Here is an 18,906-nt window from a genome sequence, read left to right on the forward strand (position 1 = left end):
AACACATGAACTGTGAGATCATGACCTGAACTGAAGTCAGATGCTTAACTGACTGAGCCACCCAGGCACCCCTATCTACTTACTTATTTTTAAGTTATTATTTAAATTCCAAGTAGTTAACATCCAGTGCAATTCTAGTTTGAGGTGTACAATATAGCTGATTCAAAACTTGCACTCCTTAATCCCCTTCATCTGTTTCATTCATCCCACCCTGCTCCCACCCCTCTGATAACCATCAGTTTGTTCTCTATAGTTAAGACTCTGTTTCTTGGTTTGTCTCTCTCTTACTTTCTCTTTTTTTCCTTTGCATATTTATTTTGTTTTTTTAAATTCTACATATAAGTGAAATCATATGGTATTTTTCTTTCTCTGACTTATTTCACTTAGCACAATACTCTCTAGTTCCATCCACATTGTTGCAAATGGTAAGATTTCATTCTTTTTATGGCTGAATAATATTCTGTTGTATATCTATCCCACCTCTTCTTTATCTGCTCATCAGTCAATGGACACTTCGACTGTTTCCATAATTTGGCTCCTTTAGATAATGCTGCTTTAACCATTGGGGGTGCATGTATCCCTTTGAATTAGTATTTTTGTATTCCTTAGGTAAACAGTGAGTAGTACAATTGCTGGATCACAGGGTAGTTCTATTTTTCTTTTTTCTGAGGAAACTTCATAGTGTTTTCCAGTGTGGCTGCACTATTTTCAACCTTTGTATTCTTAAGATTTAAATGGAGAATATAGTTGTCCTCTCTCTTTAACCCAATCTGAGCTACAAGGTTTTAATTGGTGAGCTGATTTCAATGTAATAGCTTATGTATTTTTATATTTATGTATTAATTACAGTAACAAACAATTTTGTAGTGACTACTCATCCCAGTCATGGTTCCAACAACTTCATAGATGTAATACACTTAATCCTCACATTAACCTTATGAAGTAGATGAAATCTTTTTATAAATGAGGAAACTGAGGCACAGTTAGGTTAAGGAAATTACTCAGAGTTACACAACAAGGAAATGATACAGCTAGAAGCCAGGATACAAGCTCAGGGAATCTGGTTCTGGCTTCACATTTCTAACCATTATGCCATGGTGCCTCTGGGTTATAATTAGAGTTTGATTAGGACCTCTCTCTTATTCATGTTTTTTACTTATCTATTATTTTGTTTATTATTTCCTCCTTTAATGCTTTCCAGTCTTTGATCAATTTTGCTTTCTAGTTTGATGGCTGTATATCATATCTACCTGTCTTTAGTACCTTTTGTGTTGAACCTAGGGTAAAAACAGAAGCTATGTTAGTTTGTCAGGTAGGGATCTACAGGGCAACTTGAGCTTGACCTCCTCTTCCATCTAATTTCTGCAACTCTTCAATATCAACCCTCTAGTGTCATTGGTTTTAGTCTCTAGAACCCTCTGCTCCATTTTCCACATGTCTTTTTTGTCTGTTACTTTTTTGTCTCTTGTCACCTGGAATTTCCTCTTCTCTCTTTTTCAATATTCAAATTCTACCCAGTTTTCAAATGCTTAGCTCCGATTTCTTGTTTTCTGTAGTCTTCCTTGACTTTATATGACAGGGTTCTTAGATTCCTTCTAGCTAGTCTAAGCAAGAAGATTTATTCATGTGTATTAAATAGCTTACAGAATCCCCAGGGGGTGTGAAAACCAGGTCTGGATGCTACACTGCTGGTAACCACCCCAGTCAGGAGATGTAAGAAGGTAGTGAAAATTCCACTGCCACAACCTCATGTCTCTTTGCATCTATGATAATAGGGAAGGGACACAAGAACTTCAACCAGTGTTACCACAGAAGCCCACACTTATGCTACTGCATTAGTAAGAATAGCCCAGCTGTATATGTGATTGCCTCTACAGAGGACAGACTTCTTACGTTGGTGCAGCTCTTAGGCAGCACCTAGACTATCTCCAGAGCCCACAGCTCCAAAGTAGTCTGAGAAATGCAGATTGTAGCTTTGGCTTGGTGTTCTAGAAGGCATTTGGAAAGAGTTGGGGAAGTAAACACATATCTGCTATTATTTGACTATTTTGATCCTATATGATTTCTGCCTACTGTGAACTCCCAGAGATCTTATGCTCTGGGAGCATAAGCTTTAATGCATTTTTTTTACCTATGTTTTTTGGTTTCTAGTAAAGCTTACTTGTTGTATTCTTTTAACTAGGCTGTTGAAAAAGTATTTGAGGACTTTTTGAACTTCAGAGTACCCAGAAAAGTATCACATAAACAATAAATCTTTGTTGATTCAATAATGTAATTTCTAGAGACTGAGTTTCTAAAACTGTGCTCTGTTTTAAGAATTTTTTTTGTAGGCAAAAATAGGAATTTATAAATCTGAGCACACATATCAAGAATGTGATTATTTGCTTTACAGGAGAATTCTTCATTTTAACAAAACATTTTAAAAGGTTTAGTGCAGGTTTTATTTTTTAAAATGCATGCTTAGAGGACTTAAGATATAAAATGTGTGGCCATTATTTACAGAAAATCATATTACAGGTGACATATAAGTAATGCTTCCAACACCATGTACCATTTGAATATTTAGTAAAAAATTAGAACCGACAGAAGACCACATGTCTCCAACTCTGACAATAATATATCTGACAAAATTGAAACAGTAATTTAGAATGGCCTGATAACATAAAACCATCTTAAAGATAATTCCTTATATTATCTACAGCATGTTCATGTCTGACCTCTGAAACAAATTTCAACATAGTTTATCTGGGTATTTATTTAATGTGATGATTTCTACACATTGTTTTGGCTTTTATGTGGCTCTGTATTTATCATACATGCAACATACAGAAAAGATATGTACTAAGATTTGTCTCTTTCCCACTCTCCCATTGTCTCTGCCATTGTCCTACTTTAGGCTCTCTCTCTCTCTTTCTTTTTGTCTTTGTTTTTTTTTTTCTTTTTACAATTTGGACAAATGTGATAGTCTCTTATGTCTCTTTGTTTCCAGTCTTTCCCCCCTTTCTCTGTTTGGGAATGCTTTTGACTACAAGCAGTAGAAAAACTTGGCCTAAACGGATTTAAACAAAGGAAAATTTATTATGTCAAATAACTGGGAGTCCAAAGGTAGAACTGGCTCAAGATATAGTATTATCAGTAGGTGAGTGATTGCATGAAGAACCCAGGCTTGCTCTGTCCTCCTACTCTGTCCTCAGAACCAGCTTCACTGTGGTGCTGTCTGTGGTGGCTCCTGGCAATGGGAATTGCGTGTGTGTGTGTGTGTGTGTGTGTGTGTGAGAGAGAGAGAGAGAGAGATAAACAGACACAGACACAGTGAGTTCCCTTAAACATGCAATATGCACCATTCTCTTCAGGCTGATTGGCTAAGACTGAGTCTCTTGAAAATTCCTGGAAAGAACAGTGGTCAAGGGAATGCAATCTATTGACTAGCTTAGACTTACCCTGTGGAAGGGCAAAGACAGCAGTCTCTACAAGAATCAGATGGAACACTTGATTCCAAAAGAATTGAATAAACCAGCAAAATACTGAGGTGGGGGCAGGGTTAAAGGGGCCAGTAAAGAACAGCAAAGCTCCTGGGGGCTAGTAATTTTGGGAATTAGTACCTCCCTTAAGCCTGAGGTGCAAGGGGAGGGAAGAGTGTTCCTGAAACACAAGGATAGTTATAGCTGTGGAGAGTCCAGTAGAGAGGAGCCTTGGTCCAGCTGCTAGGGCCTCCCAAGGCTGATCCCAAACAGAAGCCAAAGGGCAAAGAAGGCCATATGATGCACAGAACAGAGTGAGAAAGAAAGGAATGAGACTAGTTCTGGAGGTACAAATGCAGACTAACTGTTACATCAATGGAATATAATCTGATAGATTTTATATATATATATATATATATATATATATATATATATATATATATATCTGAAAAAGAAGGGGGAAATGGGAATCAGGTGGCAACCTCTGTGTCCATCACGCCCTGGAATAAGGATTTCATTCTATGCAACAGCCTTCATCAACATCCAGAAGAGCACTGGACTGAGGCCTGGTATGTAGGACTTGTTCTACCCTATAGTTGCTGCATGACCTTGAGCAAATCTCTTACTTTAATGAGCCTATTTCCTCACTTATAAAATGGAGACCAAAAAAAAAAAAAATCACTTTTTAGGGATGTTTTAAGCCACAAATGCAATAATTATAAATTTCTCATACCCATTTCCAGGTTCTTAATTCTCCCCATCCAGCCCCTGAATTGCCCCAATCTGGTATCCCAGCTTAGTCTTTTACTGTGGACTGTCTTCACTCATGGCCTGACACCGTGACCATGGCCCATCACCACCAGCCCCTGCGGCCTTTGGAGAGCTCTCCCTCCCCTCACTTGACTTCCAGTGTACACTTTGCCTTCCTTCTCTCAACTGCAACTGTGCTTAGGCTCACACATTGGGGAATGAAGAAATTTGTATAAAACAAAGGGATTTCTTTTTACCAGATGTGAGATGTTACTTTACTTGAACATCAAGTCTAGTTACAACATTTCTGGAACACAAAACAAAATGAATTTCAAGCCAATAAATTTTTAAAAACTAGTAATTGTCACTGCAAAATGCCTACAAAGACTGACACTATTTGATATTTTAGTTTCAATTTGGTATCTTATCTTCACAGTGGCCAAGACCTCGTTGATGTGGTTCTGGCTGGGTCCTGCACTACTAACTCTCCCAAGACCCCAGCCTTCCTCCAGTGGGTGTGCAATCCTCTCCCCTTCTCCATTATTGTCAAATCATGTGCCTGCCTTCTCTGATCTTGCTTGTTGTAGAGAAATAACTCTATTTAGAGACTGTCAGTCTGTATATAATTTTTATAAAACTGGATGGTAGTACAGAACTAAAGTCTCAGTCTTCTGCTTTAGTCTAAGACTTAAAAAATGAAGCAGAAATAAAAGATTCCAAAACTATGAAATATTTGAATAAAGCTCTCTACTCTGACCCCTCTGTCTTCCAACTAAATACCCAGTAAACAGACCAAGTGAACCTTGTCAGACAGCTTGAATATCCCTTATCCCTGCAGTACTGAATCTAAGGAGAGCTGCATAATGCATTTACATAATTGCACAAATTAGAGATACCTCAGAATGAAAGGTTTCCTGGTGATTCTTCTCTGCCCTTTCATTTGCTGGTTACAAAATTACCAGCTCTCCTGCAGAGCCACAACATCTCCTCTCCCTGGGCCGAGTTCAATGAACAATTGCCCTGCTCCCGTCTGGAAATGGCTATCCTGAGACACCTGAATAGGTGACATTTCCTGGGAAAACCCGAGCTCCAGGGGCTGGCGAGGCCAGCCACTAGGCCTGGGCCAGCCACACCTCCCTCCCCTGCCCCAGGCTTCCCCAGCCCAGGTGGCTCCAGGAGCCAGGAGACCAGTGGACAATGCCTGCCGTCCCTCTGTGTGCCTCCCCTACCCCAGCCCTCAACCCCAGAGTCTGCAAAGTGAGAGCCTAAGATTAGGCGGAATCCTGGTGATGCATATTTATTAGATAACTTAGATAGCTTATCTTTCCCACCTTTGATTATAAATTGCCCTTTAAAAGTTCTGAAAGGTTAACTGCACTGGATTTGCTGGAAGCACCTTCTGTAAATTGAACATAGTTAATTTTTGAAAGTTTTAAAGCAGTAATTGAAAAACTAGATTCCATTGTAGTTTAAGAGGAGTTTGTTTCTTCTTTTGGGGGTTCTTCACCAGTCAAAAAGGCAACACACTTGGTTTTAGTTGCTGCCCTGACACTAGCAAACCTTGGTGCCCTAACTTGTTTTCCCATTTGACAAATTGCAAAATACAATGTCTACCCCACCTGTGTCATGTGATTGCTGTTAGAATCAAGTAAAATAACTTTATGTGAGTAATGAAAGAAATGTATAATCACCCAAAAGTATAAAATAGTGTAGTAAAATGAGCATGTATTTTGGAGTTGGAAACCCTGGATTTAAGTGCTGGCCTATCTACCATGTGCTATGTGAGCAAATGCAGGTCAATTCATCAATCTGATCTAATTTCATTTTAATTTGTGAAATGGAGGTGACAATAATAATGCTTGCCTGCCTCATATTGATGCTGTCAGGATCAAACGGGGCAGGGTAAGTACATGTTCTTTGTAAAACTGTAGAGGTAGTAAATTACAGATAAATTCCTGCTAGGTGCCAGCTATTATGTGATATGCACAATGTGTTCTTTAATCCTCACAAGACCCTTTGAAGGAAATAGTACTATTTTCCCACTTTCTGGTTCAGAAAACTGAGGCTTAGAGAAGTGGAACCACATACTAATCAGTGGAGCCAAGACTGGAATCTCTGGCTCCTGAGCTGGAATTTTTTTTTATTTTTACTTTTTAACATTTATTCATCTTTGAGATGACAGAGAGAGACAGAGCATGAGTGGGGAAGGGGCAGAGAGAGGGAGACACAGAATTCGAAGCAGGCTCCAGGCTCCGAGCTGTCAGCACAGAGCTCAATGTGGGGCTCGAACTCACGAACTGCCAGATCATGACCTGAGCCAAAGTCAGACTCTCAACAGACTGAGCCACCCAGGCGCCCCCTGAGTTGGTGTTTTTATTCACTGTCTACACAGCTGTGGATTACTGTTTTGCTGCTTCTAGTGTTTCAGTAAATGACAATTAAAAAAGGCATAGAGGGTGTTATTTTCTTAGAGATGAGAGTTCTTATTGTCGACTTGGTAACACTCCCTTAATGGAGCAACTTTTATATTCCTCAATTATGACTGTACTTAATAAGATGTTAAGTTATAACTCCTTAGGAAACCATGAAAAGAAGGGAGAAGATCCGCTTTGGGTAGAAAAATGAAGAAATGCTCAGCTTAACTTCGAAGATCTACCTGTGAACATTCTGCAGCTATCTCTTTGTTTTCCCTGTAGAATTTGGTAGTTGTATCCAGCACAGGAAATATACTATTGGCTTGAATGAAAGACAGGTAGTCTCCATTTGGGTCTGGTAGTTAATTCTTGACTTTATCCCTAGGGGGGAAAAAAAAAAGAAAAAAAAACAAAGGTTTTCTCAATTTATCAAGTCACTGCAGATTTTTCTCACAGCAAAGTGAAGGCAGTAGAGTTATCAGATTCAGCTGGTTTTTACAAAGATTTCCAGCTAGTAGTTTCCATTTCCTCACCTGATCTAACTTTCAACCTGGGTTGGGTGTGGCCATACTGTTTTCTAAAGCCATGATCAGATGGTCCCTATTATCCCACGATCTGATACCCACTGAGATACAGTGAATGGATGTTGCCTGTGAAGATCCCATAAGTAGGAGTCTGAACTCCCCTCAGTAGTCCCTGGATCCCCACCTCCTTTTACCTGGTATTTTCAGAACCTCTCCAACATTCCTACTTTGCAAGCATCAGAATTAGGGGAAACCTAAGGTACCTCTACTGCAAGAAGAAGGTGCTTTGAACTGCAGGGAGAAGGGGTAAAGGAAAAGAGAATAAAGACCCTAAAGGCATTGGGGCCTCACAGCTCTAGGGTAGGTTACTTGGAGGAAATACATGCTCAGAGCCACAGTCTGCATTTATAATGCAATGCAGGAAAACAACTAATCTTAATTCTTACCCTTTCCATTCCCTCCACTTTTCTTTTTTTCTTTCCTCCCTCTCTTCCTACCTTTTTCATTTGTTAAATGCAATTTGATGTTAACAGGATCTCAGAGAAGAGTACATTTATTTTTCTGATGTATGTTTCATAAAGCAGAGATCTAGTTATATATTTCCATTAGTATTTTCCTTCTCAACACAAACTGACCATCTGTAATGCTGTCATTTATTTATGGATTCATTTGTTCATTTCATTTGTTGAGCATAGACCTTTTTTTCAGTCCTAGTGTTTTTAAGAGTAAAAACAATGAGAACTAATATTTATTGAGTATTTTATATTAGCAGGCCCTGTACTAAGTGTCAACAGACCAAAAAATTCACTAAATGGTCCCAACAGATTATTACTGCCTGTTTTCCATGTGGAAATGGAGGTTTAAAGAATATAAATAACTTATCCCAGATCAGTAGAGCCAGGGCTTGCACACAGTAGTTTGATGATAGACTCCAGCTTTGCTGTATGCTGTCTTCTTTCTAGACTAGTGGTTCTCAAACTTTAGCTGCATCAAAATTGCCTGAAGTACTTTTAAAAGTATGGATTTCCAGATTTCCCTCCTAAAATTTCTGGTTCATGAGTCTGATCATTTGCATTTCTAATGAGTTCCCAGATGATGTTAATGGAGACTCTACTTTGAGAACCACTGCTCTAGCTATATTACCTTTTTGTACCCTCCCTCTGTGATCGAGTTGCTCTAGGAAAGGTGAAATGTATGCTTGCAATTAATTTGCAGCTCAGATTCACAATACCTATAAAAGGAAGAACCAGCTCTCTCAGCTGCCACATCTGTACCTGTGAAGTCCTCTTGGATTCTACTAGGCCTTCAGTGTTTCCTAAGAAATTATTCTGGCTGAGGGAGCCTGGTGGCTCATTTGGTTGAGTGTCCGACTTTGGCTCAGGTCATGATCTTGCAGTTAGTGAGTTAGAGCCCTGCATCGGGCTCTGCGCTGACAGCTCAGAGACTGGAGCCTCCTTCAGATTCTATGTCTCCCTCACTCTCTCTGCCCCTCGCATCTTGTGTGTGCTCTCATTCTCTCTCTCTCTCTCTCTCTCTCTCTCTCTCTCTCTCTCTCTCTCTCAAAAATAAATGAACATTAAAAAAAAGAGAAGTTATTCTGACTGCAGAAGATATTTAGTATGTCCCAACGTGCTGGTGGTGGAAGAATTACAAACAATATATGTATCTAAATAATCCCCAATTTGTGTCTGCTCAATATACTAGGGTCAGAGTCTATCTATCCTGGAACATCATTCTGAATCTTGAAAGCAGATAGTAAAAACAGCAGCTGTACAGAGACTGTTTATTTATTTAATCCCTCATGTAAACACAGTGATGATGACAAATCATCACTTGGCCTGTCAACATGACCGTGCCCCAGCAGGGGCCTTGTCCTCATGTGAGCCTACTGGCCTTTTCCTGTGTCTGAAAACAGTTTCAAAGAGGAAATAGAAGGGAAATACAAGTAAGGAAATGGTGTTGAGTTGCAAAACATGGATAAAACAATTGGCATTGCAATTCTCAGGACAAACAGGACCCCACTGGACCGCGGAGATACAAACTCTAGAGGGGGCGGTTCTGTTCTCTAGCACCGATGGTTTGTACTTTTTGCAGCCTTGGATTCATCCTGCCTCTAAGGAAGCTATTTACAGTTTTGCACAGTGGGACAGTTTTATGAGCCAACCCTCTCATTTTTATGAGGGTCCCCGGGGTAAAGCAGTTATACAATCTTACACCCGCACACCGACTGAAGTACAAACAATATAAAGTAGGCCATCCAGGCCCGTAAAGCAGGCAATGCCAAGCAGTCGTGATTTAAGTTCAGTTCAGCGGTGACCTGGCTTATTACGATAAGATAGAGGAATGAATAGAGCCTACGCAGGGAGAAAGAGCAAGTGAGTGGGAAATAAATAATTCATTGGGCTCCTTCCAGAACCTGTAAGTTGAAGGGACAGAGATCTTGTTATCAAAAAAAGGACCAAAATTCAATTGCTAGATTGATCTCTCAAATTATTTTCCAGATTGGTTTGGTTAAAGGAAATAACATCACTTTCCACCAAATATTTGGTCAGCACTCCATCACAACACAAGAAGGCTTTCGGATCTTAACATGGCTTTCCCTGACACACCAACTTTTCCCCAGTGAAACTGTTGAGAACAAGGTCACTGGGTGTGCTTGTATTTACAAATGAGATTGCTAAGCTTTGACTTTATAAGAAGACAGGGTTAATTATGAACTAGACTATGGATCTTAAATTTATCAGCAGGCTAAGTAGCTGGTGACTGCCCCAATCAGAGTCAGCTTCAAGGAAATGAAATGGGACTTATTTACATTTAGAGTGATGCCCAGCTTCTTAATCACCTCAAAGCATTTAAAAATTAACTTTACTACCAGCAGCTCAAGAGGCATAATGAACCCTGGGAGGGTGTTTGCTACTCTTTCTGCCTCCTCTTCTTAAGCTGCCTATTCATTATTTTAGCCTGTGTTCTTTGCCTGTGTCTTTTTGCTATAAACTCTTGGAAAGGTTTTTTTTTTCTATTTCAGTTTTGCTAAATATCTGTGGTTTATTTGGTGAGTCTCCTGATAAAGCAATTTTCTGCATTGCTAATGATCACCAGGGTAGCTGAGTGTATGTACACAGTAAGAGAAAGGAATCACTCTTGTAAACTTTTTTTGATATGAAATGTTTCAGTTAAATTGGTTAGTTGTCAAAGGGTTGTTACGGGTTATCCATGCTGGACAAGAGGGGTGACCCAAGAGGCTAAGTTATTACTTTCCACATGAACATGTAGTCATTTTAAAATGAACACTAGTAATGATTACATAAATTTTGTATTAGAAGTGCTAGTCAGGGCACCTGGGTGTCTCAATTGGTTAAGCATCTGACTCTTGATTTTGGCTCAAGTCATGACTTCACATTTGTGAGATTGAGCCCTGAGTCAGACTCCATACTGGGTATGTAGCCTCCTAAAGATATTCTCTCTCTCTCCCCACCTCCCCCCAAGTACCCCTCTCAAAAACAAAACAAAACAAAAACCCCAAACAAACAAACAAACAAACAAAATGAAGTTGCTAGTCAGCCAATAAAAATGACCAGAGCAGTTTGGGATAATATGTGCGTGTACAAAATGGCAGTTTCCATCACGTTACTTTAATACAATCTATAATTCTACTTAAAATTCTTATAATTTAGAACTACAGTCTCTATTTAATAGTTTTTAAAATTTAAAAAAAATTTTTTTTAATTTTTCTTTTTTAATGTTTTATTTATTTTTGACAGAGAGAGAGAGACAGAGCATGAGCGGCGGAGGGGCAGAGAGAGAGGGAGACACAGAATCTGAAGCAGGCTCCAGGCTGTGAGCTGTCAGCACAGAGCCCAATTCAGGGCTTGAATGCATGAACTGTGAGATAGTGACCCGAGCGGAAGTCTAATGCTTACTTAACCCACGGAGTCACCCAGGCACTGTATGTATTTCATAGTTTTGAACTCACCAGAGAAAAATATGATTTGCTGGAGTAGTGTGAGTGATAGTGACATCCTCCTTGCCCTACTCAAACAGTTGTAAAGATTCATCAGATTTTTGTCAACTGAAAGGGACTGTGCTATATGTAAGCTATTTTAACATTCCATTCTTTAATATTTTAATGTGTGTACCCATTATTTTAGTTTAAAAATAGTAATTATATAAAAAACCATCCCTTTAAAATCGTTACATTTTTCTTTTTCTCTAATAATTGACAAGGTAAAACTTTATTTTGAAGAAATTTACTATTTTCTAGAAGGGATTAATGGAAAAAAATGGACCTAGGTGAAGTATTATTAAGAGTGCTTTTTTTGGTTATAGAAGAAAGAGGAAATATTTGCATTTAAAGGATTGGGTGCTTTATATTTAGGAATCCTTCATGATATGAATTTGGGTAGAAGGAGGCCCTTCCTCCTTGCTAATTACAGCAGCTGAGAGGCAAAGCTGTGGGTTCTTGAAGTTTCAGCTTTGACACAGAAGCAGGTTTACCTAATGTGGGACAGGAGGGAAACCTGAGTTCTGAGAGGCCATTCTTGAAAAATGAGCAGAAGCCAGTGACTCTGACCCTGTGTCTTTATTCCAAGCAGAACACCCTGTACTTAGTGCTCATATTGTGCCAAGTCGGCTGGAGGAAGATTGGCGGCTACACCTCTTGGGCTTTCCCATAACAAGATGTTCATCTCTTGAGGCTATCCTGGTGAGTCAAGCCGTACATAAATCCATTCTAATTAAATATGCTACTCTCTAGGGGCAGATGCCTTCATTATAGGGACTTATTTCAGGGGAATATAGATATGTGCATATCTATATTTTAGTGATAGACACTAGTGTCTGTTTGCAAGCAAGCGAATATACCCCCCCTTCTCCTCTCATCTTACATCTTGCTATCTAGAGACTCACACAAAACAAATCCCTTGGGATTGAACATACTTTCAAATATGTGAAGCCAAACCCTTCTCAGACACATGCATCTTTCCATTATGAGTACAATGAGAAGCTTCCTATAACTCCAAATTTAATGGTGCCATCTCTAATTGAAGCACCTGGCCCAATTAGGAATTAATGAGTGCTTTCTGATGATAAAGATAATGAGTGCTTTCAGCCACAACTAAGAAGCATTACTTTTTTTTTTTTTTAAATATAGTCCAAAGAAGAAAAACAAATCTACAAGTAGTGGTCAAAATTTTGTCCTTTTCTTGCTTGTTTTTAAAAATCAAGGTTACACAAATGTTACACAACAAGTTATACCCAAACTCCAAACTGACTCATTAACCAGAGTGCTGCAGAAATAGAGGAAGTAAGAGAAGCCGCTAGAAGCACATTACATGCTGGGGAACAGATTTGCTTCTCCCTACTCTTATCGCCCAGAGCCATAGTTAAGCATGGGAAGGTATCATGAGCAACAGGTGGCAGGAATATTCAGGTCAGCTTTGTTTCCTTTCCATGTTTATTATATGATGATTGAAGAAGAGTGAAGTACTGAGTCACCAGACCCTTGGAAAGTAATGTCACCCTCTAATTCAAGGATTTTGTTATTGTGGGACACCAGGTATTTGAAAAGACAGCAAAATGAACCAAGGGGTGGACATTAAATACTTTATACATGTAATCATATTTATAAGACTTTTGAGTTATTCAAAAGCAGACTTTGACTTTGACATGGAGAAGTTTACTTTAAAATTTTTTTAATGTTTATTTATTTTTGAGAGAGAGCGAGAGAGAGCAGGGGAGGGTCAGAGAGAGGGAGACACAGAATCTGAAGCAGGCTCCAGGCTCTGAGCTGTCAGCACAGAGCCCAACGCGGGGCTTGAACCCACAAACCATGAGGTCATGACCTGAGCCAAAGTCGGATGCTTAACCAACTGAGCCACCCAAGTGCCCCTGGAGAAGTTTACTTCTTAAATTTGTGTCTGTTAATTTGTTTTTAAGTTTATTTTATTTTCAGAGAGAGAGAGAGAAAGAGAGAGAGCACATGAGAGGGGCAGAGGGAGAGGGAGAGAGAGAATCCCAAGCAGACTCAACACTGTCAGCGCAGAGCCCAACACAGGGCTTGATCCCACAAACAGTGAGATCATGACCTGAGCCAAAATCAAGAGTTGGACACTTAACCAACTAAGTCATCCAGGTGGCCCTGTCTGTCAATTTTTATGTTTTCAAAATAATTATGAATTACATTAGAGAGACTTACACTACTTAGGTGAAGAAAAAACTATTATTATTATTATTGGTGTAGGTCTGCTGTTATATTTCTAGTATAGTATGCTTATATAGTAGTCTAGTATGCATCTATGTAGATTATAGCAGATTCATTTGCCTTACATTGATGACATTCCTGCTCTTATGTATTCTGATGGTATGCAGTTTCTTTAAATTCTTCCCTGGAGACAGTATCCAGAAACTCATAGTCAAATTGGGCTTTATTCAATATTCTTATGTTGAGATTTCCATGGGTTCAGTAAAGGCCTTCCTTTTGGTTCACAGAAATGATATTTCTGGGTTCTTGACAATGAGGATGCATACTGAAAGTCTATTTCAAACTGGGACAATAATCTTTTAGTACTATATGCATTTTTACTTTACATTTTATGAAATTTGACTTTAACTTTAAGGAGAATATCCTTTGTCCTCAATTAAAATAATGTCTTTTAATAATTCCTATTTCTGAGTGTCCAAAGTAAATCAACACCAAAATAATTCTAATGAAATAACTTCTTTAGTAAATAAGGGGATGAAGCTTTTGATCAAAACACTAGGGGATCATGATTTCTTTTAATTTACTGATGCTGTATTAAAAATGTCAAACCCTACCCTAACATTACAATGGAATGTCTATTCTCTTCAAGATGATATGTGGTACATCAAAGTATATCTTCAGAATCTGTTTTGAATTTTTGGAGGGAACTCTCTATGTGCCTTTGCTGAAATTCTTTGTATTTTAATTGAGGTATAATTGACATATAACATTGCATTAGTTTTAGGTGTACAAAATGATGATTTTGTATATGTATATATACATATACTGAGAAATGACAACCACAATAAATACAGTTAATATCCATTACCACACATAATTACAGTTTTTTTCTTATGATGAGAATTTTTAAGATCTACTCTCTTGTCAACTTTCAAATGTACTATAGCATACTGTTAACTATGGTCACTATTGTAGATATTACATCCCAGGACTTATTTATCTTCTAACTGAATGTTTGTACCTTTTGAACACCTACACCCATTTCACTCACCCCACCCCCTACCTCTGGAAATTACCGGTGTGTTCTCTGTATCTATCAGTTCATTTTATTATTAGATACCACAAAGAAGTGAGATGACAGTATTTGTCTTTGTCTGACTTATTTTCATGCCAAGATGCATTTTAATGCATAATGCCAAGATCCATCCATGTTGGGTGTACACACACACACACACGCGCATGCACGCACACACACACACACACCACATTTCCTTATCCATTCATTCATCAGTGAACACTTAGGTTACTTCCATATCTTGGCTATTGTAAATAATGCTGCTATGAACGCTGAGGTGCAGATACTTTTTAGGTAGTATTTTTGTTTCCTTGGATAAATACCCAGAAGTAGAATTACTGGATCATATGACAGCTCTAATTTTAGTTTTTGAAGAAACTGTCTTCCACAGTGACTGTACCAATTTACATTTCTACCACCAGTACACAAGGGTTCCTGTTTCTCCATATCTTCACCAATACTTCTTGTCTTTTTGATAATAGCCATTCTGACAGGAATGAAGTGATACCTCATTGTGGTTTTTTTTTTTTTTTTAATTTCCCTGATGATTAATGATGTTGAGTACCTTTCATGTCATGTGCCTGTCATCCACCTGCATGCCTTCTTTGGAAAAATGTCTATTCAGATCCTCTGCTCAATTTGTAATTGGAATTTTTCCCTCTAGTGAGTTGTATGAGTTCTTTATATATTTTGGATATTATCCCCTAATGAAATACATAATCTGCAAACATTTTCTCCAGTTTTGTAGGTGGTCTTCTCATTTTGTTGATGGTTTCCAGTTGCTGTGCAGAAGTTTCTTAGTTTGCTACAGTCCCACTTGTTTATTTTTGCTTTTGTTGCCTTTGCTTTTAGTGGCAAATCCAAAAACATCATCCCCAAGATGGATGTCAAGGAGCTCACCCCTTATGTTTTCTTCCAGGATTTTTATGGTTTCAGGTCTTATGGTCAGGTCTTTAATCTATTTTGAGTTGATTTTCATGTATGGTAAAAGTGGTCCAATTTTATTGTTTTGTGTGTGGCTGTCCAGTTTTCTCAGTACCATTTACTGAAGAGACTAACATTTCCCTATTGTATATTCTTGGCTCCTTTGCCATACATTAATTGACCATATTGTGTGGTTTTATTTCTGGTCTCTTCATTCTGTTCCATTAACCTATGTGTTCATTGTTGTGCCAATACCATAGCGTTTTGATTATTATAGCTTTATGATATAGTTTGAAATCAGGAAGTGTGATGCTTGCAGTGTTGCTTTTTTTTTTCTCAACTGATATGGCTACTTGGGGTGTTGTGTTGTTCCACACAAGTTTTAGGATTCTTTGTTCTATTTCTGTGCAAAAATGTTACTGGAATTTTGTAGAGGTTGCAATGAATCTGGAGATTGCTTGCATTAGTTTGACTTTATAACAATATTAACTCTTGCAAACTTTGAGCACAGAATACCTTTCCATTCATTTGTGTCTTTAAAATTCCTTTCCTTTTTTTTTAAATAAAATTTGAGACAGAGAGAGACAGAGCACGAGCAGGACAGGGGCAGAAAGAGGGGAGACATAGGATCTGAGGCAGGCTCCAGGCTCTGAACTGTCAGCACAGAGCCCGATCGGGGGCTTGAACTAATGAACCATGAGATTATGACCTAAGCCAAAGTTGGACGCTCAACCAACTGAGCCACCCAGGTGCCCCATATTTCTTTCCCTTGTTAAAAATGCCTTATGGTTTTCAGCGTAAAGGTCTTTTATTTCCTTGGCTAAATTTATTTTATTTTTTTTTGGTGCAATTGTAAATGGGATTGTTTTCTTAACTTTTATTTCTGATAGTTTGTTACTAATGTATAGAAAAGCAAATGAGTTCTGTATATTGATTTTGTATCCTGCAATTTTACTGAATTTGTTGATTAGTTCTAACAGTTTTTTTGGTGGTGTTTTTTGGATTTTCTCCACATATCATCTGCAAACAAAGGCAATTATACTTTTTCCTTTATTATTTCTTTTTTCTGCTAATGGATCTGGCTTGGGCTTCCAGTAGTTTATTGGATAGCAATGATGGGAGTGTGCACCCTTGTCTTGTTCCCGATCAGGTTTTTATCCTTCAGATTGTTAAAATGGTGTATCACGTTGATTGATTTGCAGATGTTGATTCATCCTTGCATTCCAGGGATAAATCCCACTTACTTGGTCATGGTGTATGATCCTTTTAATATTGTTGAATTTGGTTTGCTGATACTTTGTTGAAGATTTTTGCATCTATGTTTTATGGCCCTTTTTTTGTGGTGTCCTTGTCTGGTTTTGATATCAAGGTAATGCTGGCCTTGTAATATGAGTTTAGAAGTGTTCCCTCCTATTTTCAAGGGAGAGTTTGAAAAGGTTAGTATCTATTCTTTTTTAAATATTTGATAGACTTCATCAGTGAAGCCATCTGGTCCTAAACTTTTGCTTTTTGGGGGAGGTTTTTGATTACTGATTTGGTCTCCTTACTAGAAATGGGTCAGTTCATATTTTCTATTTCTTCATGATTTGGTCTTGGTAGGTGTATGTTCCTAGGAATTATCCATTTTTTTTTAGGTTGTCCAATTTGAGCAGGAAATGAGGGTTTTGGGAGGTGAGTGGGTCATAAATAGCATTAGTGCCCTTATTAAAAAGTCCCTAATGGGTTCTCTGGCCACCTTCTGCCATGAGAGGGTACAATGAGAAGTCTGCAGCCCAGAAGAGGGCCCTCACCTAACCATGCTATCACCCTGATCTCAGGCTTTCAGACTCTAGAACTGTGAGAAATATATTTCTGTTGTTTGTAAGCTACTCAGTCTGTGTTTTATGATAGCAGACCTAAGAGAGTTTTATTTGTGGTTAAGTGGATAAGTGTCATTAGGAATAAACTTTTGTCTCAGGAGTAATACATCCATGGTGAAGCTTCAGCTGATGCAATAGGAAAGTTATATTTTAAAAAATGGAACAAAATTCCAAAGATTGACTTCTAAGCCATGTCCTGCCAGGTTAGGCAGACTTTGTAATCAGGTTGGAGATTATTTTAATGGAGCTAAGTAAGGAAGAACACCATTTTTTAAAAAGTTTATTTATTTATTTTGAAAGAGACAGAGAGTGTGAGTGGGGAAGGGGACGAGAGAGAGGGAGAGAGAGAGAATCACAAGCAGGGTCCACGTGGTCAGTGCACAGAGCCTGATTTGGGGCTCGATCTCACAACCGTGAGATCATGACCTGAGCTGAAATCAAAAGTCCAATGCTTAACCAACTGAGCCAACCCAGGTGCCCCAGAAGAACACCATTTATAAGGAAATATGGTGCTTATCCTTGAGAATCTTAGAGTCTAATGAGGAGATGAAGCAAATAGACTTAAAATGACTCAAGAGTGTGATCAAACAACATGTCAGTAAATAAAAATATTATGTAATGAGAATCTAAGAATTATCCTGATTTTTTTTCCCATAAAAAAGACTGACTTCCGATTCTGGTAGAGAAGGTCCCTGTTCTACAACCACTGTGGCTCTAAAAGGTAGTTTACTTTGAAATAACAGCTAGACAGACTGAGTTCTAATCTTGTCCCCACTGCTTGCTAACTGGATGAACTTGGGAGAAATTTCTTAGAGTTTTTAAGCCTCAAATTTTTTAACTCTAAAATGAAGCCAAAAATAATAGTCTCTCTTTCATAGGTTTTGTAAACATTTATAAACTGTAAGGCTATACTGGGTAGGGCACACATACTTGCCCCTTCTTCAAGGCTAACTGGAGAATGCAGGTTCTGGGCATGAGCTTATTAGAGCTTCTGAAAAGAATCAAGCTTAAATGGCTAGCAGTTGGCACCCACTCCAGGTACAAAGTAGGTGCTGTGGGTTAGCTGGTTAGAGCATTTCTCTTAGGAATCAACTACTTGTCCTTGCAGGGACTCCACATACAGTACATCTAGTCTCAACTTGGAGGTCTACTCAGAGCAGAGGTTTTCAAGGATTCTGGCAGGGCCTGGAGACCCTTAAGGTGGGGGAGGTGGGCCAGAACTGGTCAAGTGAGATAATTCAAGGTAGAAACCAAAGATAATCTGCTTTTCTCTTAGGCGGACACCCTGGGGACAGCTTGCCTCTGTCCTCAGGAATTACTCCTCGAATTCTGCTAAGAAGTTTGTCCATGAGAGTAGGAAACAGCACTGAGTCTTGATGTAGAGCAACTCAAAATTCCTGACTCAATGACTGGGGAGGAATAAACTCCCAGGCTCAGGCCAAAATTCCAACTAAGCTCTGGGAAGGTCTGTCCTGAGGCTTATCCTCAGACATGGGTGTCTGGCTCCACCCTTGTGGGGAAATGCTTTGGACAACACTCTTCTTTGTGGCTTTGGGGCATGGAATACCTGCCAATTCCTCTCAGATCCCCTGCCTTATGCTGATTTTCCATCTCTTTATGACCTTATTTTTGTGAGACTTTGTCTGATATAAACTCTCCTGGCCCTGGCTGATTCTTGGATTTATTTCATAATTGTGGTC

Source organism: Panthera onca, chromosome B4 (assembly GCF_046562875.1).
Source record: "Panthera onca isolate mPanOnc1 chromosome B4, mPanOnc1 haplotype 2, whole genome shotgun sequence".
Taxonomy (NCBI): domain Eukaryota; kingdom Metazoa; phylum Chordata; class Mammalia; order Carnivora; family Felidae; genus Panthera; species Panthera onca.